Consider the following 23,783-nt stretch of genomic DNA (forward strand, 5'->3'; position numbering starts at 1 on the left):
GGTCGCTAACTAGTGGGCCCTGCCCAGTTAGTTAGGACTAACTAACTTAGTTAGTTGACTAGGTCACTGACCAGTGGGACCCACTGGTCAGGTTTGACCTGGTCAGCCCCGTTGACTCGCTTACGTCATGCTGACGTAGAGCTGATGTAATAATTGATTTCTGGAATTAATTTAACTCAAGAAATTCGAGAATTTTGCCTAAACTTCAAAAAATCATAATAATTCAACCGTAGCTCAGAATGAAATAATTTATATATGAAAAATCATCAGAAAAATGCAAGGAATCCATTTATGCCAGTTTCATGCATGAAAACCAACTTATACTTGCTGTATAAGTGAAAATGTAATAATGGCATGTTATATACTTAATTTGGGGTTTGCATATGAACCCTTGGTTCATATGGACTTCAACCAAATTGATGCTAGATGCATTAGGGCAAATCATAGCATCTTTGAAATGTCATCTTCATGCATGATTGCTGGCACCGTCCCTTCTTGATAGGTTCTACTTCGTAAGGTATCCTGAGTACCTGTCTGAGGAGCAGTGCTTCTTCGTGGATCTATCGGGCAAGCAAACCCCCTTGAGCATCTCGATAAAATCCCACTCTCTCGCTCCCTGCTCCTTTTACTGCATTAGGACAACAACGATTCAAACTGCTACTTTCTGCTGCGGTAGCTGAACCCATTCCTTTGCATGACCTATCATTTCCACAGTAAATAGCTGAAACCCACTAGCATGAGTAGGAGTTGCTTGAGCCTTGATGTGCCTACTCATCCATGCTTGTTTTCTTTATGCCAGCTAAGCTTAGAGTTGTGTCAGGTCTGATTCATCGGTAATGAATCGGAGTGGTGAACATGTCCTACCGGTAAAGCTAAGTGTGTGAACACGTTTTGGTAAAGGTAGCGATGAGAGGCCATGTAGGAGTACATGGTGGGTTGTGTCATTGGAACCGTCCTTAAGCACTGAGTTCTGTGTATGTTATCCAAGTCCAGTTACTACCACACATTGGGTTCCGGTCATCCGGCCCCTCTCGGCTTATTAATCCACTTGATCTCTGTCCAGGAGTTGCAACTAGTTTCTGGCGTTTATAGGTAGTGCTACTTGTCTACCAGGTGGTGTCCGACGGGACGGGCTTGGGACAGACTAGGCACCGTGGCACGGTGTACCAAGTGGCACCCGGATGGTGGGCTTGGGAACCCTGCACACATCGTTTGGGGCCGTACTGGAGACTTCGGCCAGAACTCCTTGCGGATGGAACTCGAATAGGCGATAAACTTGGACGAGAGACTTGTGTGGTTAGTCAGGTCATGGCCGACACCCTCGCCCGGCTTCCGCTTGAAGGTTGCCGAGGAACATGGCGTGTACAGGGCTATAAGTGGCGAGAGCGTGTGTGACGAAGTACACCCCTGCAGGGTCAATATTATCTATTCGAATAGCCGTTTTCGTCGGATATGGAAACTTGGAGAACTTATGTAGTACATAGACAACTTGAAGTGGATACTCTAAAATACACAAGATAAGCGTGAGTGCTATGGATGGCCTTCTCGTAGGAAGACGGGAACGGATCCATAGTGGAGTATTGATATGGTGAACATGTGGACTCGTGTGCGTCTTCTCACCTCAAAGAAGTTTCTGATACTCATAGTATAGATTAGCCAGTGAGTCAAAGCTGGCTTGCTGCTGTTAAAACTCCACCACCCCCTTTTGTTGATAATTTTGCATATGTAGATAGTTCTGATGTAAGACTTGCTGAGTACCTTTGTACTCACATTTGCTTATTTATGTTTTGCAGTTGGTTACGCTAGTGACTTCGACAAGTAGCTTGTATCCCAACTACGATCTTGTACCCTTGGGAGGGTCGTGTATAGTCAGGCTTCCTAGTCTTTTCCTTTTGTAGTTGTCTGTACTCAGACATGTAATGCTTCCGGTGCTTGTATGCTCTGAATGATGGGTCATGAGACCCCTGTTTGTATTGAATGCTATGTGGCTCTGCTGGGCCTTTATCTATATGAGTTTGAGTTATGTTGTGATGCCATGTTGTACCGCACATACCTGCATGTCATGCGTACGTGTAACGTGTATTGCTATGTGTGGGATCCGACAACCTATTTGTTTACCTCTGGTAGCCTCTCTTATGGGGAAATGTAGTCTTGTGCTTCCAGGAGCCATAGTAGTCTGCTACAGCCCGGTTCATCGGAGTCCTGCTAGCCCAGCACTACTGCTCCGGAACACTTGACTGGCCGGCATGTGAATCACTTCGTTCCTGTGTCTGTCCCTTTGGGAAATGTCACGCGGTGACATCCGGAGTCCTTCCTAGCCTGCTACAGCCCGGGTTCCCGGAGTCCTATTAGCCTAGTGCTACAGCCCGGATTCATACGCTATTGACCGACATGCTCGTGGTTGGTTCATGTATGCCTGTCCCTGTAAGTTAGTGCCACTTTGGGTTCACGACTAGTCATGTCGGCCTGGGTTCTCTGTCATATGGTTGCTAGCGACACTATCATATACGTTGAGCCAAAAGGCGCAAACAGTCCCGGGCCAGGTAAGGTGGCACCCGTGGGAATACTGTGCGTGAGGCCGCAAAGTGATATGAAGTGTTACATGCTAGATCGGTGTGACTTAGGATCGGGGTCCCGACAGCGTTGGTATCAAAGCCTGACTGACTGTAGGATTACCAATCCAAACTGGTCGAAGTTGAGTCTAGAAATGCTTTAGTTATATAAGGGAATTGATTGTGGAAGGGAACGTAAGGCTCTTTTTACTCCTTTACCTCATGTCATTCTTTCTGAGTCAGCCTCTTCTTTTCTACGAGGGTTAAGGCCTAGGCTTCTCCTCTATCTCTTAGGATGACGTGTTACTAAACCGTAAAGTCTTAGTATTGTTGGGTTGTGTCACCGTACAGTTCTACTACTTCCGTGTGTCCTCAGTCTGACCCAGAACCTTGATATTATGATGCTGATTGATTATGCTATTCCTTTGATGAATGTCACAAAATCCCTTTTGAGCATTTACAGCCGTTATGCTACCGAAATTGTCCTAGGATTTCAAGAGTTTCTAATGCTTTTGCATTATATTTCGCATCCTTATGTCGATGCTGATTCCATCCTTGTTTCCTTGGTTCCTATGCCAGGATGTCGTCTGCTAACCGAGGTTCAATTGCTCATAAGAAGAATCACGGAGATGGTAGGGACGAGGATCCTCCTGACCAGCCTTTGATGACAGAGTTCTTGTTAGCATCTGAGAGGAACAAGCGTGAGACTAACCGCTTACTGGCACAGATTGAGTAGAACACCGCACATCAGCGTAAGAAGTTGGTTTCCATCACTGACTTCATTGGTCTGAAAGCACCCACCTTCCATCACCCCATTGAGCCATTCGATGCGGATGACTGGCTCCGGAGCATCACTCACAAGTTGCATTCTGCGAACGTAGCTGAAGGTGACAAGGTCACCTATGCTACCTATCACCTGGAAGGTCCTACTAGTATTTGGTGGTAGAACTATGAGGCTATGCTTCCAGCTGGTCAGATTCCTACCTGGAGGGATTTCACCGAGGCTTTTCGTGAGCACCACATTCCTCGGGCTCTCATTGATCGCAAGAGGGAAGAGTTCTGTAGTTTTACCTAGGGTAAGCTGCCTGTTGATGCTTACAGTAGAGAGTTTGGAAACCTCACCCGCTATGCTACAGAAGAAGTGTCCACGGATGCTAAGAAGCAGGCTAGGTTCCGGAAGGGTCTCAACCCTAAGTTGCGTCGTGATCTCCACCTGCATCATTGTGATACTTTCCAGGCTCTTGTGAACAAGGCCATTAATGCAGAGACCGCTCAGCTCACTTACGAGGAGTCTCGTAAGCACAACCGTGATCTGGGTTCTTCCTTCCGCTCTGGCTCTCAGAAGCGACAGATTTGGATTCCGAACTCAGCTCTTCCACCTCGATATGCACCGAGGCCATCCTATGTGGCGCCTCACCCAACTCAGCAATGTGCTCCACCCAGGCCTATTAGTGGACCACTTGCCAGTGTAGGTCCACATCCTATCTCAGGAACTTGCTTCACCTGCGGAGAACCAGGACACTACGCACGTGACTGCCCTCAGTACAGTTATACTCCACCCCAGTCTGAGAGGTCTGTTGGCCGTGAAAAGCCATCAGTCAAGATGATCAGTACCAAGCCAGCCTCCATTGAACGAGCATGTGTGCACCATGTCTCAGCTACAGAAGCTCAAGATGATCCCGACGTCGTACTGGGTATGCTTCTTGTCAATTGTCACCCAGCTTCAGTCCTGTTCGATACTGGAGCATCCCACTCCTTCATATCTGAAGGTTACGCTCGGTTGCACGACATGTCATTTTGTGATATGCCAACTCCATTAATAATCCAGACTCCTGGTTCCAAATGGCAAACCTCCAAGGTAAGCCATGGTAATGAAATCCTTGTTGACAGACTGGTATTCCTTGCTTCTTTGATATCTCTAAAGTCTTCAGATATTAACATCATCTTGGGTATGGACTGGATGACAGCTCATCATGCGAAGATCGATTGTTACACTAGATCTGTTCAACTTACACATCCATCTGGCAAAATAGTCACTGTCTCCACTAGAGTTGCAAGGCGTCAACTCTATTCTCTTAATGCCAGCCCTCTTCCAGACCTTGAAGATATTCTGATAGTCCGTGACTTCCCGGATGTCTTTCCAGAAGAACTGCCAGGTGTCCCACCTGACAGAGATGTAGAGTTTGTCATAGAACTTATCCCAGGAACTGTTCCAATCTCTAGGAGACCATACAAGATGGCACCTTTGGAGTTAGCCGAGCTTAAGAAACAACTTGATGAGTCTTTGCAAAAGGGTTTCATCCGTCCCAGTTCTTATCCTTGGGCTTGTCCTGTCCTCTTCGTCAAGAAGAAGGATGGTACGGATCGGATGGTTGTAGATTATCGTCCCGTTAATTTGGTCATGGTAAAGAACAAGTATCCGCTCCCCAGGATCAATGACCTGTATGATTAGCTCGCTGGATCCTCAGTCTTTTCCAAGATGGATTTGAGGTTAGGCTACCACCAAATCAAGATCAGAAACGGGGACATCCCCAAAACGGCCTTTGTCACTCATTATGGTCAATACGAGTACACCGTGATGTCTTTCGGCCTAACCAATGCTCCAGCTACTTTCTCCCGCTTGATGAACTCAATCTTTATGGAGTACTTAGATAAGTTCGTCATGGTTTATCTCGATGATATTCTTATTTACTCGAAGAACGAGGAAGAGCATGCCGAACATCTTAGGCTTGTGTTAGAAAAACTCAGAGAGCATCGTCTTTATGCCAAGTTCTCCAAGTGTGAATTTTGGTTGCCAGAAGTGACCTATCTAGGCCACGTGATCTCCGGTAAGGGCATTGCTGTCAATCCCGAGAGAGTTAAAGCTGTTCTCGATTGGACTCCACCCGAAACGGTCAAACAAGTTAGGAGTTTCCTTGGTCTAGCCAGTTATTGTCGCCGCTTCGTTGAAAATTTCTCCAAAGTGGCCAAACCCCTCACGGAGCTTCTCAAGAAAGATAAAAGGTTTGAGTGGACCCCACAGTGTGAGCATAGTTTTCAGGAACTGAAAAGACGCCGGACTTCTGCGCCCATACTCGTGCCACCAGATTTCACTAAGGACTTTGTTATCTATTGCGACGCTTCGCGTCAAGGACTAGGTTGCATTCTTATGCAGGATCGTCATGTGATTGCATATGCATCTCGACAGTTGCATCCACATGAGGAGAATTATCCTACACATGATCTAGAGCTTGCAGCCGTAGTCTATGCACCTAAGACTTGGCGACATTACCTTCTTGGTAACCGTTGCGAAATCTACACTGACCATCAAAGTCTCAAGTATATCTTCACCCAACCGGATCTGAATCTCAGACAGAGACGTTGGTTGGAGTTGATCTCGGATTACGACTTAGGAATCACCTACACCCCAGGCAAAGCCAATGTCATGGCTGATGCTTTAAGTCGTAAGTCCTATTGCAACAACCTCATGTTGCAACAATGTCAACCACCTCTCCATGAGGAATTCTGTAAGCTTAACCTTCACATAGCTTCTCGTGGTTTCCTTTCTACCTTGGTGGCGAAACCTACCCTTACGGATCAGATCATAGAGGCTCAGAAGCATGATACGGGAATCTTCCGAATCAAGAAGAATATTTCCAAGGGAGTTGCCAACTGTTTCTCTATGGATGAACGAGGTGTTGTTTACTTTGGTAACCGTTTGGTGGTTCCCAAATGTCAACAGATGCAGCAACTAATCCTTAAGGAGGCCCATGAATCCCCTCTCACGATTCATCCCGGTAGTAGAAAGATGTATCAGGACCTACGCCAGAGGTTCTGGTGGACTAGGATGAAGAGAGAAATCGCTCAGTTTATTGCCAACTGTGACATTTGTCGTCGCGTTAAGGCAGAGCATCAGAGACCTGCTGGCACCCTTCAACCTTTAGCTATTCCCGAGTGGAAATGGGACAAAGTTGGTATGGACTTCATCACCGGCTTTCCCAGGACCAAGAAAGGAAATAATGCTATCTTCGTAGTCATTGATCGTCTCTCCAAAGTGGCTCACTTCCTACCTGTTCGAGAGAGTATCACTGCTAGTCAGCTCGTTGACTTATATATCTACCGAATAGTGTCACTCCATGGTGTTCCACTAGAGATCAATTCAGACCGTGGCAGTCTTTTCACCTCTCATTTCTGGGAAAGTTTCCAAACTGCCATGGGCACCCATCTCTCCTTCGGTGCCGCTTTCCACCCTCAGTCAAGTGGTCAGGTGGAAAGGGTCAACCAAATTCTTGAAGACATGCTTAGAGCTTGCGTTATCTCATTTGGTATGGATTGGGAGAAATGTCTTCCCTTTGTCGAGTTTGCTTATAACAATAGCTACCAATCCAGTCTTAAGAAAGCACCCTTCGAGATTCTGTATGGACGAAGATGTCGAACACCTTTGAACTGGTCAGAAACCGGTGAAAGACAATTCTTTGGACCAGATATGATCCAGGAGGCTGAAGAGCAAGTTCGCATCATTCGTGAGAATTTGAAAACAGCCCAATCTCGTCAAAAGAGCCAGTATGACCGTCGTCATAAGGAAGTGGCTTATGAAGTTGGCGACAAGGCTTACCTTCGGGTTACTCCTTTGAAGGGTAACCCTCGTTTCGGTATCAAGGGCAAGTTGGCTCCTCGCTACATTGGTGATTTTCGCATTCTCGCTAAACGACGAGAGGTTGCCTACCAGTTGGAACTACCCCCACATCTTTCTCGAGTTCATGATGTCTTCCACGTCTCTCAACTCAGGCGTTGCTTCTCGGATCCCATCCGCGGAGTGGACCACGAAACGCTTGATCTCCAAGATAACCTCACTTATCGAGAGTACCCCGTTCACATTCTGGATCAAGCAGAGCGTGTCACTCGACGTCATAACATCAAGTTTCTCAAGGTTCAATGGTCTCATCATTCCGAGAGAGAAGCTACTTGGAAGTGAGAAGATCGTCTTCGACTTGAGTACCCCGCTTTCTTTCCGCCAACTCCTGAATCTCGGGACGAGATTTTTTCGAGTGGGGGCGAGTTGTCACATCCCTAGTTCCTGGTATGGTCCTAGGCTTGCTTTGTGCATCATGTTTAAATTTTCAAATGAAATTGAAATGGGGATGTTTCAAACCCTAGCACCAAAGCAAATTCAAATAGGTTCAAATTAAAATTGGAATTTCAGTAAACCCAAAATGCTCTTCAAAAATGTTCATGGTCTTTGGAAAATGTTGCAAACAACAACCAGAGGTGATGCACATTTTTGCTACACATTTTGGATTTTTGAATCAATGCATAAATATTTGATTTGGAGCTGTTTAAATTATATAAATATTTTAATGGCTCCAAAAATGTTGGGAATTGGTGAGGGCCTCTAGAATATTATATCTAGATGCCACAATTATTTTCAGCATTTATGGAAATGTTTTAACATTTCTTTTAGATACAAAACAAATGTCAGAAAATAGAAAACAAAAACAAAATAAAAGAGAGAAAGGGAATCGTACCTGGCCTCACCTGGCGGCCCACCTGCTCTGGCCCAACAAGCCGGCCCAGTTGACTGGCCACGCCAGTCATCTCCCTCCTCGCGCCAGAAGGCAGGGGCGCGTGCTCGCCGCGCGCCGGCCACGCGCCGGCCACCTCCTGCCTCCCTGCATGTCTCCCCGTCGCCCTGAGGACGCCACGCGATCCCCCGACTCTCCCGCACTCTCCCCGTGTCCATCCCCCTCCTCTGATCTCTCTGCGTAGCATCACCGAGCGCGGCCGATGCCACCGCTCGCCGTTGCCATGGCCACTGCCTCCCCCTCGCCCCCTGGACATGCCCAGGAGCTCCACAACGTCGTCTTCGTCATCTCCACCGAGCCAAGCGAGCCGGGGCATGCCATAGCGACGTCATCATCATCGTCTTCAACCTCGGTTGCCGCCGTTCTTTGTCGTCGATCCGTCGCCGTCAAGTCGCCCCCGAGCCCGACGACCAGCTGCTGTGACTCCCAGTGAGCACCTGCTCCAAATCCCTCTCCTTCCCGCATCGATTTCAAGCTCTAACTAGCCCCGCCACCAAGCCCGAGAACTCATCACCGCCGGCCATGGCGCCGCCGCGGCCATAGCTGCCGTTGCTCGCGTTCGAGCTCATCAGCGCGCTCAGCGCACCCATAGGAGCACGATGCACTCACCATCTCCTCCCCTAGTGCTCCATAGCTCCGTTTTCATCGATGGCCGAACCACGGCCGCCGCAAACCTCGTCGTCGGCGTCGATTCCGGCGACCATTTGGTCCAGCTCCACCACCCACACATGCGGCTCAGCCCTAGCTCTCCATAGGACCCAACCACGCTCCAAACCGTGGTCTGCAGCGCGATCCCGATGCGCTCCGCCGCGTCTGGACTCGCCGGCGGCTAAACGCCAGCGACCGCTGACTTTTGACCGGCGTGGGTTGACCCCCACAGCCCAGTTGACCTCCCCCCTCTCTCTCGCTGACTTGCGGGCCCCGCCCGACTAATTACCATAGTTAGCACTAATTAACTAACAAGGTTAGCTGCTTCGACCGCTGACTAGTGGGCCCTGCCCAGTTAGTTAGGACTAACTAACTTAGTTAGTTGACTAGGCCACTGACCAGTGGGACCCACTGGTCAGGTTTGACCTGGTCAGCCCCGTTGACTCGCTTACGTCATGCTGACGTAGAGCTGATGTAATAATTGATTTCTGGAATTAATTTAACTTAGAAAATTCCAGAATTTTGCCTAAACTTAAAAAAATCATAATAATTCAATCGTAGCTCAGAATGAAATAATTTATATATGAAAAATCATCAGAAAAATGCAAGGAATCCATTTATGCCAGTTTCATGCATGAAAAACAACTTATACTTGCTGTATAAGTGAAAATGTAATAATGGCATGTTATATACTTAATTTGGGGTTTGCATATGAACCCTTGGTTCATATGGACTTCAACCAAATTGATGCTAGATGCATTAGGGCAAATCGTAGCATCTTTGAAATGCCATATTCATGCATCATATTGTTGCATATGGTTGTTTATTGATTGCCGGCACCGTCCCTTCTCGATAGGTTCTACTCCGGAGGGTGTCCCGAGTACCTGTCTGAGGAGCAGTGCTTCTTCGTGGTTCTATCAGGCAAGCAAACCCCCTTGAGCATCTCGATAAAATCCCACTCTCTCGCTCCTGCTCCTTTTACTGCATTAGGACAACAACGATTCAAACTGCTACTTTCTGCTGCGGTAGCTGAACCCATTCCTTTGCATGACCTATCATTTCCACAGTAAATAGCTGAAACCCACTAGCATGAGTAGGAGTTGCTTGAGCCTTGATGTGCCTACTCATCCATGCTTGTTTTCTTTATGCCAGCTAAGCTTAGAGTTGTGTCAGGTCTGATTCATCGGTAATGAATCGGAGTGGTGAACATGTCCTACCGGTAAAGCTAAGTGTGTGAACACGTTTTGGTAAAGGTAGCGATGAGAGGCCATGTAGGAGTACATGGTGGGTTGTGTCATTGGAACCGTCCTTAAGCACTGAGTTCTGTGTATGTTATCCAAGTCCAGTTACTACCACACATTGGGTTCCGGTCATCCGGCCCCTCTCGGCTTATTAATCCACTTGATCTCTGTCCAGGAGTTGCAACTAGTTTCTGGCGTTTATAGGTAGTGCTACTTGTCTACCAGGTGGTGTCCGACGGGACGGGCTTGGGACAGACTAGGCACCGTGGCACGGTGTACCAAGTGGCACCCGGATGGTGGGCTTGGGAACCCTGCACACATCGTTTGGGGCCGTACTGGAGACTTCGGCCAGAACTCCTTGCGGATGGAACTCGAATAGGCGATAAACTTGGACGAGAGACTTGTGTGGTTAGTCAGGTCATGGCCGACACCCTCGCCCGGCTTCCGCTTGAAGGTTGCCGAGGAACATGGCGTGTACAGGGCTATAAGTGGCGAGAGCGTGTGTGACGAAGTACACCCCTGCAGGGTCAATATTATCTATTCGAATAGCCGTTTTCGTCGGATATGGAAACTTGGAGAACTTATGTAGTACATAGACAACTTGAAGTGGATACTCTAAAATACACAAGATAAGCGTGAGTGCTATGGATGGCCTTCTCGTAGGAAGACGGGAACGGATCCATAGTGGAGTATTGATATGGTGAACATGTGGACTCGTGTGCGTCTTCTCACCTCAAAGAAGTTTCTGATACTCATAGTATAGATTAGCCAGTGAGTCAAAGCTGGCTTGCTGCTGTTAAAACTCCACCACCCCCTTTTGTTGATAATTTTGCATATGTAGATAGTTCTGATGTAAGACTTGCTGAGTACCTTTGTACTCACGTTTGTTTATTTATGTTTTGCAGTTGGTTACACTAGTGACTTCGACGAGTAGCTTGTATGCCAACTACGATCCTTGTACCCTTGGGAGGGTCGTGTATAGTCAGGCTTCCTAGTCTTTTCCTTTTGTAGTTGTCTGTACTCAGACATGTAATGCTTCCGGTGCTTGTATGCTCTGAATGATGGGTCATGAGACCCCTGTTTGTATTGAATGCTATGTGGCTCTGCTGGGCCTTTATCTATATGAGTTTGAGTTATGTTGTGATGCCATGTTGTACCGCACATACCTGCATGTCATGCGTACGTGTAACGTGTATTGCTATGTGTGGGATCCGACAACCTATTTGTTTACCTCTGGTAGCCTCTCTTATGGGGAAATGTAGTCTTGTGCTTCCAGGAGCCATAGTAGTCTGCTACAGCCCGGTTCATCGGAGTCCTGCTAGCCCAGCACTACTGCTCCGGAACACTTGACTGGCCGGCATGTGAATCACTTCGTTCCTGTGTCTGTCCCTTTGGGAAATGTCACGCGGTGACATCCGGAGTCCTTCCTAGCCTGCTACAGCCCGGGTTCCCGGAGTCCTATTAGCCTAGTGCTACAGCCCGGATTCATACGCTATTGACCGACATGCTCGTGGTTGGTTCATGTATGCCTGTCCTTGTAAGTTAGTGCCACTTTGGGTTCACGACTAGTCATGTCGGCCTGGGTTCTCTGTCATATGGATGCTAGCGACACTATCATATACGTTGAGCCAAAAGGCGCAAACGGTCCCGGGCCAGGTAAGGTGGCACCCGTGGGAATACCGTGCGTGAGGCCGCAAAGTGATATGAAGTGTTACATGCTAGATCGGTGTGACTTAGGATCGGGGTCCCGACAGTTTTCTCAGCGTGCATGTGCTTACCTCATCTCGAGAGCCAGCAGGTTGGTGCCTGGAGCGGCTCAGGCAACTCACCACTACAATGAGGGCACCCATGATGCGGAGGCCTCGCCCTCTTCCATGTCCAAGGAGCCAATCGTCATCGATATCTCCGACAATGAGGAGTAGCTTGTCTTATTAGCTCACTATAAGGACCCATGTTCAGTTTGCTAGCTACTGCCTTTCCTTAACAAATTCTAGTGAATTGTGCTATCTACCTTTAGCCTGCAATCTTCTGCTATAGTGTATATGTTCTATATGTCATGCAATGTGGTGTTCAATTAACTGCTTGGTTCAATTCTACAAATGTGATGTTCAATTCTTCAGGGTGCAATATTTCCAAGTTGTTAAGCATGTTAGGTTTGGTTAACTGTCTGATCTTCTATTAGGATTATGTTATATTATTCAATTGGTGTTCAGTTAACTGCTTGGTTCATTTGTTGTGGCTTGGTTCACTTGTTGTGGTGTTTAGTTAAGTGCTTGGTTCAATTCTACAATGCGATGTTCAATTGTTGTGGCTGCATTCTGTTATTGTATACCATGTGAGGAATAAATTGAATTTGGTTGTACTAAATACATGAGAAACAAATACAATTGCTATATTTCCGAGTTGTTAAGCATGCTTGGTTTGGTTAAATGTCTCATCTTCTATTAGGAGTATGTTATATCGTGCAATGTGGTTCTCAGTTAACGTTTGGTTCATTTGTTGTGGTGTTTAGTTTACTGCTTGGTTCAATTCTGCAATGCGATGTTCAATTGTTGTGGATGCATTCTCTTATTGTATACCATGTGAGGAATAAATTGAATTTGGTTGTACTAAATACATGAGAAACAACTACAATTGCTACATTTCCAAGTTGTTAAGCATGCTCGGTTTGGTTAACTGTCTGATCTTCTATTAGGAGTATGTTATATTGTGCAATGTGGTGCTCAGTTAACGTTTGGTTCATTTGTTGTGGTGTTTCTTTAACTGCTTGGTTCAATTCTGCAATGCGATGTTCAATTGCTATGGCTGCATTCTATTATTGTATACCATGTGAGGAATAAATCTAATTTGGCTACACTTAATACATGAGAAACATATACAAGTGCTATATTTCCTAGGTCTTAATCATGCTTGGTTTGGATAAATGGGTTTTCCATGTGGCTTGAATTAATCTGATGAATGTGCAATGTGCTTATTTATCATCAACATATTTTACTGATAGCATGCGAACCCTTACTTAACCTGATGACTAACTACCTTATATGTGTTGCAGGGAAACAATGGGAAGCACTGAGGTTTACAAGATGGTGCTAACTATTATACCTTGCCTTCTTGTATTCCTTTGCCCCATTTCCAATAAAGAGAAGATATTTATGCACATCCTTGTTTTCAGGCTTCACTGATGATTACCTCTCAAACCACCTCTGTGGTCAGGAGGCGAGGAAAGTTTTCATACAACACCCATGGTTCAATATTGAAGTGTTCCTGAAGAGGTCGAAGGATGGACAGTCAATCATCCACAGGCACTGGCCTAAAGTTGCAAAGACCTTCAACATGAATGAAGGCTCAATATCCGCCTTCCGCTTCTGCAGTTTTCCAGATGAGATGCATCTCTCTATGTACCGTCTATGATGCTAATTTCGAAAGGTTCTAGATGTTGCATGTGAAACTTGTTGCTGGTGCAGTTGTGTAATGGGGTAGCTGAGTGCTGAAGCTATATCATATTGTACTCCGATGTATTTCAATTATGAAATCCTACTTCCTTAATATGGAAATGGAATATATTATGTGCTTAATATGAATGTCAATTAGATTAGTAAATGGATTATTAATAATAGGGCAATTAGCCCGCTAATTGGCCAATTAGCTTGCTAATTGGGTTTTCCTATTGCAAATGGTTAATGAGAAAACACGGTGGGCGATGACCTCAGGCAACGCACACAGTTTCTAGGAATAAACCGTGTTGGATCAATGAACAATGACACACGACATTCTCTTTAAAACTGTTTGCGTTACGCCACCTTGCGCAAATGTTTTCCTTGTAGTGACTGTGTGGGATCTATGTACGAACGTAAACGTTTAGTGGTGACTGGCTGTGTGGGATGTACTTACGACCGAAAATGATTTCGCCTGTATAATTGTATTTTTTAGCACTATTGTACATATTTCTGTATTTGAGTGCTCGCCGGTCGCACACGACCTCATTTTGCCGAGCGTGTGTGCCAGGAGGGCATATCCCCAACGGTTTCTGGGTCGTGTGGGAAGGACCCCCCTATCGCCCACACTCACTTGGCGACGGTTCTGAATGCCGTCGCGGAAAGGGGTTAAAAACCGTTTGTTTAGGACCGATGCGTACTAGTGAGTTACTTTGTTGAGTTTGCTCCCACTACTATTCATGAGAATAAATTTGCTTATGTGGAGAGTAATAAAATTTCTATGCTTGTGGATCATGAAAAGAACACTTTATGTGATGGTTATGTTGTTGAATTTCTTCATGATGCTACTAAAAATTATTATGAGGGAGGAACTTATGCTTGTAGGAATTGCAATAATGTCAAGTTTCCTCTCTTTATGTTGAAAGTTTTGAAGTTATGCATCTTTTTCCTTCCTATGCTAGTTGATTCTTGTTCCCATAAGTTGTTTGATCACAAAATCCCTATGCATAGGAAATGGGTTAGACTTAAATGTGCTAGTCATATGCTTCATGATGCTCTCTTTGTGTTTCAGTTCTTTACTTTTATGCTAGAATCATTGAAATCATCATGCCTAGCTAAAAAGGCATAAAAGAAAAGCGCTTGTTGGGAGACAACCCAACACTTTTACCTACTGTTTTTGTGTGTTCACATGATTATGCTACTGTATTGATCATGTTTTATTGCATTTGTTTCAATAAAGTGCCAAGTAAAGACTTTGGGATCATGTTGATTTGATCTTGCTGAAAAACAGAAACTTTTGTGCTCACGAAAATAATTCTAATTTTTAACAAAAGAGTTACTTGAGTTTATTCGTTCTGCATAAGATTAATAGAAAAAATTCCTAGGTTTTCCTAATTTTTCAGAATTTTTGGAGTAGCATAAGTATGGTTGGAGTACATATTACTACAGACTATTATGTTTTTGACAGATTCTGTTTTCAATGCATAGTTTGCTTGTTTTCTAGTTTCTATGGCTTATATTGCTCAATATAAATTGTGGAAATGATATGCTAAAGTAGGAATTGTGTGAGAACAATTATGAATCTTGTCTTTGACAGTTGTCAGCGTTCTGGGAACAGGGGTCCCCAAACTTGCCTGCTTGCGGCCCGCTGCGTGGCTAAGCCAGCAGGTCGTACAACCCATCTTCATCAACAAGGCATCCAAGACCCTCGCGAGGCGGACGACACAAGACCTCCTCTGGAGTAGCCTAGTCGGGCAGGCTCACGAGGAGCGGAGATATCAAGGTGAGGCAAACCTCACGAGGCTCTCGTGACGCGAGCCATGACGATCGACACCAGGCGGGCGCCAGCATGCGCAGCGTCCTTGTTTCCTCTTTGGTGCTAAGGAGGCCTGCGCAGGCGAGGAGTACCAAGGCATTAGGCAAAGGTTGCCATTTTGGTGCAACAAGACCAACACCAGAAGGACGGCAAGACGGAGGTCATCATGGAGCCCAAGACGGCGTCACCACCAGAGCCTTTGGCAGGCGAAGACCACTTTTGTCAGGATGGCTTGTACTAGATGTTCCCCTTCAAATTAGCCCGCCATTGTTGGCTCCCTTCCCGCTCAATATTTGGGAAGAGGACCAGGGCCGCTATAAAATAGAGTTAGCCACCACCATAGGGTAGGGGATGACAGAGAGATAGGGGGAGAGAAAGAGGACCATTTTTAGACCATCCAGAACCACACAAGTTAGCCAAGCACAAGAACACCTCAACCTCAGGAGGTTGTTCTTCCCCTTGTATTGTTCAACATCAACCCTGGAGGCAATCCACCACCACCACACTGGAGTAGGGTATTACACCACAACGGTGGCACGAACTAGTATAAATCTTGTGTCTTCCTGTGCTGTGAGTTCGTCGAGTTCGTCCGCGAGATCTTAGCAAGCTAGGGCATAGATCGGTGGGAGGAAAATACTTCACGCGCACCCTAGTGTTTGAACTTTAAGGGTTTGCCGGAACCCCACATCCAACATTTGGCGCGCTAGGTAGGGGTGCGCCGGAGCTTCTTCTCCGACAACCGACTTGCAGACGCTCCGCGGTCGCGATGTCCGATGATCCAAGAGCTGACTCTGACCGCTAGGCAGCCTGGCCAGCCCGATCGGCGCCGCCCGCCTATGAAGACCTGAACCCCGCGCTCCAGGCGGCACAAGCGCCGTCCAATCCGGCGGGGCGCGGGCGATGTGGCGGGGCATCATCTACCCTCACTCCATGGCAAGTATGGGCCGCTGCCAGAGCAGCAATCCACGCCGCGGCGACGGCGCCGCACTCACGACGGGAACAAGCAAACACGCGGGCAGCACTCACCGTGGCAAGGGAGCTGCTGCGGTGCCGGCTGATGGAAAGCGGCCGGGACACACTGCTGGAACGCGTCGCCGAGCTGCTGGACGCGGCGGACTCGGGAGCCCCGCCCTTCTGCCATCAGCTTCCTCCTCAGGCCGCTGCGGGGATTCTCGGCGGGCCACGCCGCCACCACGCACCATCAGGCGCGCCAGGGGGCTTTGTCAACACCAGCATGGCCGGCGGGGCCGGGGGCTCTACCACCCCCGTACCGCCTGCAACAAGCATGGGCACAAGCGTCGCCTTCCACGGCCCAAGTGGGATGCCGCTCTATCACCCCCAGGACGTCACGCTGGGATGGGCGACATGGAGTGTGGGGCATCACAGCGAGGTGTTCGGGGTAACAGCCCCAGAAGCCTACGTGCCTCGCATGACGGACCAGGAGCACACGCTGGAGGACGACCCCGGCTCGTTCGTTGGAGAAGATTGGGAAGAAGGGACACTAGGAGTCGAAGCCTTCCAGAAGCTGCCGGGGAACCACCACGACCACGTGAGCGATGACCACTACAGGGTACCCCTAATCCCTCGGGAGCAAGCTTACGCTAACCATGAGTCGCAGGAGGAGCAGGTCACCGCAGCAGCAGGCGGCCCCATCTCGACGCCCCCCTAGCAGCGGGAGGATCGCGTTGGGGGCTGCAGGAGAGGGGTCGGGAGCCAGGCCCCTCCCCAAGGCGCACGAAACCAGGGGACACCCGGAGGTAGGCCCTCTGCCGGGGAGGATTTGATGACCCTTCCCCCAGTAGGACCCGTGGTCGCCGATGGAACCGCTGGCATCCCCTTTCCCTCTTTTGTGTCATCCTGGTGACCAGTCGGCTCAAAGGAGGTCGAGGGTGTCGCAAGGCGGGGCCGTCGTCTGGCGATATGAGGCAAGGCCGGTACCTATGAAGAAGGCCCAGTGCCTGTGAAGCTCGCCGCCCGTGACACTCTCACGTAATAATGAGTTGGGGATGTACATGCCCCGGAGTCTCAGGAGCGCCGGCCTCAGGCCCTGGGGCTCCCTCCCACGCCTAGTGGCAGCACTTAGCTCTGCGCTGGTGAGAAGACTTGAAGACCTGAAGACTAGACTAGGTGTCGGACGCGGCCTTTTGCTTTGGATCTCTCTTTCTGTGGCTTTGCTTTCTGGATCTGGATTTAAGTTGAAGCTGAATTTTTATCATGCGCGCAGGGGGTGCCTTCTATTGTTTGAGCCATTTCTCGCCTTCTGGATCTTGTTTGGTTTGGGACTCATGTCCATCGCCTTTCCCTTGCAAGATCCTCGCGAGCCGTACCGCGCAAAGCGCACGCTCGTCAGGCATGCACCAGCGCTGCGGCTGGCGCTCACCTCTTGAGGCCCCCCCTCAAACGGGGCGATAAGCTCCACAGGATTCTCAGAAACTCGTCGCCGCACGACCCAGCCCGAAGCTGGCGCTGACTAAGGTAAACCATGATGGAAAACTCTCCCCTGGCTCCATGAGTTCACGAGGGCACATACCCACATCACATAGGAAAGTAAAAACTACAATTTTCTTACATGAGGGGCTCCCCCTCTCAAAATGCTCTTACGAGTCTTCCAAAGGCCATGCCCGAGTTTTGCGTGCAGGATGAAACGACAGGAGAACATGGGATCAGCCCGAAACATCACTCGCTACATCACCCGCGGACGCGTCGCTCGCGTCGTCGTCTTCGACGGTGTCGTCACCGCCGTCGGCGACACCCCCATCGCCGTCGTCAACCACGTCGCCTTCGTCTACGACGACCACAACCGCGTCATCCTCCGAGGTGAAGGCCCTGACCAATGCGTCCACATGGTCCTCTACCCAACGCGCCAGGTCGCCCCGGACGGCCGTGGGTACGGGGGCAATGGCGGCGTCGAAGTCAAAGTTGGGTTCAACATTCAGAAGGTGGCTGAAGACACGGGAGAAAGCGCGCTCAAGCAGATCATGACCCCTTTCCTGCACAAGCTGGCGAGCCCTAGCAGATCGAGCCTCCAGGCGCGTCACCACCTCGGTGAAGAAGTTCGGGTGGCTAGCATAGTCATTCGAGTGAGGGGCCGGGGCGTTCTCGTCGCAGATGTAACCCAATTCGGTGTTGGCCTTGTTCCGGAGGTCTTGAAGCATAGGAGCATGCTCGTGCTCCAGCGTCCAGCGCTGGAGCACTTCCTCCCTATTTTGCCATGCGACGGCCTCGACATCATCAACTCGGTTTCGGAGAGAAAGCAGCTCGGCACGGGCGGATGCCAAATCCGTCTGCGCCGTAACCACGGCGGTGGCTGTGGCCTCCGCACGCCTCTCGGCCTCATCCAACCTAGGCCTGAGGGCGGCGGCCCTGCCCGCATCCTCCAGACCCACGAGCTTCAGCTTCAAGTCGTACCTGCCCTCCAGATCTGTGTGAACCTCGACCACCCGGCGATTCATCTCCTCCTTGACTCCGGCCTCGCGGGCCCCGACGGCGTCTTCTGCTTGAGCAACTTGACGCTCCCTCGTCTCCAGTTGCTCGAGCTCGAGGCTGCGCTCCACGGCTTCCAGGGCCAACGCCTCCTCGCTCTTCCGGACCTCCTCTTCCTCCGTGGGCGTCCCCCTCAGCGATGCAAGAGCGGCCCCGCGCGCCTCCACCTGCTGCTCAAGGGACGTGCCCCAGGCCTGGAGCCCCCACGCGCGCTCCTTCGCAGCCTTGCGGCGGCGATCGGCCTCGCGAGCCTCTTCCAAGGCTCGTGAGCGGGCTTCATGGGCAATCTTGAGGGACGCCTCGGCCTTCGCATTCTCGAGGTCGCGCTGATAGTGACCGAGGTTGATGGCCACCCTCAGCTTGCGCCGCCCCTCCACCAGCTAGAGGCCTTCAGCCTCAAGGCGCGAGTCAACACTAGCGAGCTCTTCACCGAGTCGGCTCATCGCGCCCATCGCCTCCTGGAAGAGCTCATGACGAACTATGCTCGACCCGCCTCGTCCTCCGCCTTGGGGGCCGCGGGCGGAGCATCAAGTGGCACGCCACCTCCCGGCTGGGGGCTGGGAGCTGATGTCGTGCCTGGCGCCATCCCGCCCTCGCGAGGAGCTCGAGCTGATCGGGGCTTGCTGCTTGAAGAGGAACCGGAGATCGAAGTCAACCAGCTGCTGTCCTTGAGCAAAGGAGGAGCCCTGGGCATGCCCGCCAAGCTCTGCGCCAGACCATGGGGGAGGGGCGGCCAAGCCGAGGACTCAGCGCGCCATGAAGGCGGGGACGCTCCCCCAACCGACCCCGCGCCAGGGGCGGCAGGTAGGCCAGGAACGCTCAAGGCCGATGGGGGAGTTGATGAAGGAGGAGGCAGCCTCTCGGAAGACGCAACAGCTTCAATGGAAGGAGCCCTGAAGGACAAACGTCAGAATAAGAAGACCACACGCAAGAAGCCCCGGCAATAAGATGCTTACACGGCCCGAAGATATTGCTGCCGCTGGGGGATCCCTTCCTCTTGCGGATCTCCTCGAAGTCCACACAAAGACGACCGAAGCGCTGGAGGTGACGGCTAGTGCGCGGCAGAGCCGAAGAAGAACTGAGAGGGATGGCTTCAGGGGAGCCCGGTCGTGGCGAACAGCCCGGCGCCTTCTCACTGCAACCTCCCGAGGCTCCTGGAGCCTCAGCCTCGGGAGCCACTTGCTGCATCTCCTCAGCAATCGATGCCTCAGGAGGAGGGTCGCAGGCCCCCGAGGACGACACCCCCGGATCACCACTCGGCATGTGCTCCTCAGCACTCGAGCCGCCGGCCCCCATCGCAGCTCGCCCTCCTGCACTGCCCCCTAGGGCGAGCTCGACACCAACGACGAGGAAGGGAACCACGACGACGGGGTTCTCGTAGGGCCCCACCAAGCCGATTGGGTGCAACCCCCAGTCGTCAAAGGCATGCTCACGGAAAGTGCGGCTTTGTTCTCGCAGCGGTACAACAGGCAGCTGTTCCTGGGCATCTCATCCAGCAGGGGGACACCCGATAGGACCGTGAGCGTTGTTTGCCACGCCGCAAGAGGGAGCCCCTCCTCTTGAAACCTCATGGTGTCCTGGCTGCGGAGCAAGTCCCACATCGGGCGAGAGTGGCACTGAAGTGGAGCGACTCGACGCCTGACGAACTCCCTCACCACCATGGGCGCAGTCACGCCAAGGTCCTTCAACCACCTCAACCTGGCCCAGACGAGGGCAAGGCGGGGGCTCGTGAGCTTCTGATGACCCCAACCGTAGTTTGGAACAGCGAGCCCCGCCGGAACTTGGAGCAGAGGGTTGAGCACGCCGGCGTCAACAAACACCCATCGTGTACGGAACTCGCTCGTGGATGAAGGAAGCTCGAAGTCAATCCCCGCGCCCGTCGTCGCAGCCACGGCCTGGAAACCCGCGCACCCCGAGCTCTGCCGGGGACCGGTGAGATGCAACAAGAAGATGTGGCAGAGGAGTGCCACGGAAGGAGCGATGCCCACCATGGCCTCGCACAAGAAGGCAAAGACGGCAAGAAGGGTCAGAGATTGAGGGTCGAGATGGAGCATGTGGTTCTGATAATGCTCGAGCACCACGTTGAAGAAGGCGGAGAAGGGAGGAATCAGGCTAGCCCAGAGGGCCTCAATGAAGATCGGAACCTTGGTGATTGCCCGAGCCATGCGAGAGCGAGACGCGGGCCAAGCCACCGTCTCTCCCCACTCATTGAAACTGGAGGCAAACATGGGGCGCACCTTGTCCATGCCCTCATCGTTGAGCACCCGAGGCCGGCCGAGCGCCGGCCCGAAGGATGGAGGCGCAGTTAGCGGAGATAGAGGTCTCTTCCCCTTTTCGTCTTGTTTCAGCGGAGTCAGATTGGGAGGGCAGAGCAGGGCCTCGAGGAAGCAGGGAGATTGGAAGAGCCAGGCGTGGCGAAGAAAGAATAACTGTGTAAGAGGCGGGGGCGCATAGCCAGGCGGATTCAAAGGCAGCATGAGGAAGCGGAGACACCCATGTCCAATCAACCGCCACGCGTCAACCGAGGCCGCAGGCTTTTGGGGGCCCGCGGTGCTCCATACTTGAACCTTGGCTTTGCCGCAAAGCCAAGCCCGAGCGCACCTTGGGCCCGGGGGCTACTATCGGTGTTCTGGGAACGGGGTTCCCCAGACTTGCCTACCTGCGGCCCGCTGCGTGGCTAAGCGAGCAGGCCGTACAACCCATCTTCATTAACAAGGCATCCAAGACCCTCGTGAGGGGCCAAGCCTCGCGAGGCGGACAACACAAGACCTCCTCTAGAGTGGCCTAGTCAGGCAGGCTCACGAGGAGCGGAGATATCAAGGCGAGGCAAACCTCACGAGGCTCTCGTGACGCGAGCCATGACGATCGACACCAGGCGAGCGCCAGCGCGCGCAGCGTCCTTGTTTCCTCTTTGGTGCTAAGGAGGCCTACGCAGGCGAGGAGTACCGAGGCATCAGGCAAAGGTTGCCATTTTGGTGCAACAAGACCAAGACCAGAAGGACGACAAGACAGAGGTCATCATGGAGCCCAAAACGGCGTCACCACCAGAGCCTTTAGCAGGCGAAGACCACTTTTGTCAGGATGGCTTGTACTAGCTGTCTCCCTTCAAATTAGCCCGCCGTTGTTGGCTCCCTTCCCGCTCAATATTTGGGAAAAGGACCAGGGCCTCTATAAATAGAGTTAGCCACCACCATAGGGTAGGGGGACGACAGAGAGATAGGGAGAGAGGGGGAGAGAAAGAGGACCATTTTTAGACCATCCAGAACCACACAAGTTAGCCAAGCACAAGAACACCGCAACCTCAGGAGCTTGTTCTTCCCCTTGTATTGTTCAACATCAGCCCTGGAGGTAATCCACCACCACACCATAGTAGGGTATTACACCACAACGGTGGCCCGAACTAGTATAAATCTTGTGTCTTTCTGTGTTGTGAGTTCGTCGAGTTCATCCGCGAGATCTTAGTGAGCTAGGGCGTAGATCGGTCGGAGGAAAAGACTTCGCGCGCATCCCAGTGTTCGAACCTTAAGGGTTTGCCGGAACCCCACATCCGACAACAGTACCAAAAGTGAAATGGTTTGCTCTTTATCATACTAACCTATCTCACAAAGTTCTGTTAAGTTTTGTGTGATTGATGTTTTCAAGTTTTGGGTGAGATGTCGATATGAGTAGAATAAGGAGTGACAAGAGCCTAATCTTGGGGATGCCCAAGGCACCCCAATATAATATTCAAGAAATATCCAAGCAACTAAGCTTGGGGCATCCCCTCTTCGTCTCCAACATTATCGGTAACCTCACTTGGAGCTATGTTCATTCGTCACATGATATGTGTTTTGCTTGGATTATCATTTTCTTTTGTAAGGATTTTCTTGCTGTTGTTTAGAATAATATTTTTGCATCTTTCTTTTCAATAAAAATGTCAAGTATAGCCTTTGCTATGCTTATTTTACAAGCCTACATGTTGCTGTTTGAAAACAGAAAGTTTACCGTTGTTGCAAAAATTCCCTAGGAAAGTCAAAATGTGATAAAATGTTGAACTCTTTTCAAAATAAGCTCTGATAAATTTTCTACAGTGTGGTAATTTTTCATAACTTTTGGAGTTAGGGAAGTATTGGTACTCTTGCATTCATTACAGACTGTACTGTTTTGGCAGATTGTTGTTATGTTTGCTTGTTTAATGATTCTATTTGAGGATAGGAGTATTAAATATGAAGAGGCATTTAGTACGCAATGTTGAATAATAATTTTAGTGATTTTCTACAGTAGAGAATGATAAGGTTTTTGCATTGGTTTACACTAACTTATCTCACGAGTTCTTGTTGAGTTTTGTGTGGATGAAGCTTTTGAGATTTTGGAAAACCATGATATGAGAAGAATTAAGGAGACACAAAAGCTCAAGCTTGGTGATGCCCAAGGCATCCCAAGATAATATTTCAAGAAGTCTCAAGCATCTAAGCTTGGGGATGCCCCGGTAGGCATCCCTGTCGGTGTCAAAACCGGCGGATCTCGGGTAGGGGCTCCCGAACTGTGCGTCTAAGGCCGATGGTAACAGGAGACATGGAACACGATGTTTACCCAGGTTCGGGCCCTCTCTATGGAGGTAATACCCTACTTCCTACTTGATTGATCTTGATGGATATGAGTATTACAAGAGTTGATATACCACGACATCGTAACGGCTAAACCCTAGAAGTCTAGCCTGTATGACTATGGTAATGAGTATCTCTCCTCTTCTGGACTAAGTCCTCCGGTTTATATAGACACCGCGATTATCTAGGGTTACACAAGGTTGGTTACAAAGAAAGGAATCTACATATTCGGTCGCCAAGCTTGCCTTCCACGCCAAGGAGAGTCCCATCTGGACACGGGTGCAGTCTTCGGTCTTCATGTATTCACAACCAGTCAGTCCGGCCCATGGCTAATAGATCGGACACTCGAGGACCCCTTAGTCCAGGACTCCCTCAGTATCCCCTGAACCTGGCTTCAATGACAAGGTATCCGGCGCATAGATCTGTCTTCGGCATTGCAGGGCGGGTTCCTCCTTCCGAACT

The sequence above is a fragment of the Triticum urartu genome, chromosome 3, assembly GCF_003073215.2.
Source record: "Triticum urartu cultivar G1812 chromosome 3, Tu2.1, whole genome shotgun sequence".
In the NCBI taxonomy this organism is placed as follows: Eukaryota; Viridiplantae; Streptophyta; class Magnoliopsida; order Poales; family Poaceae; genus Triticum; species Triticum urartu.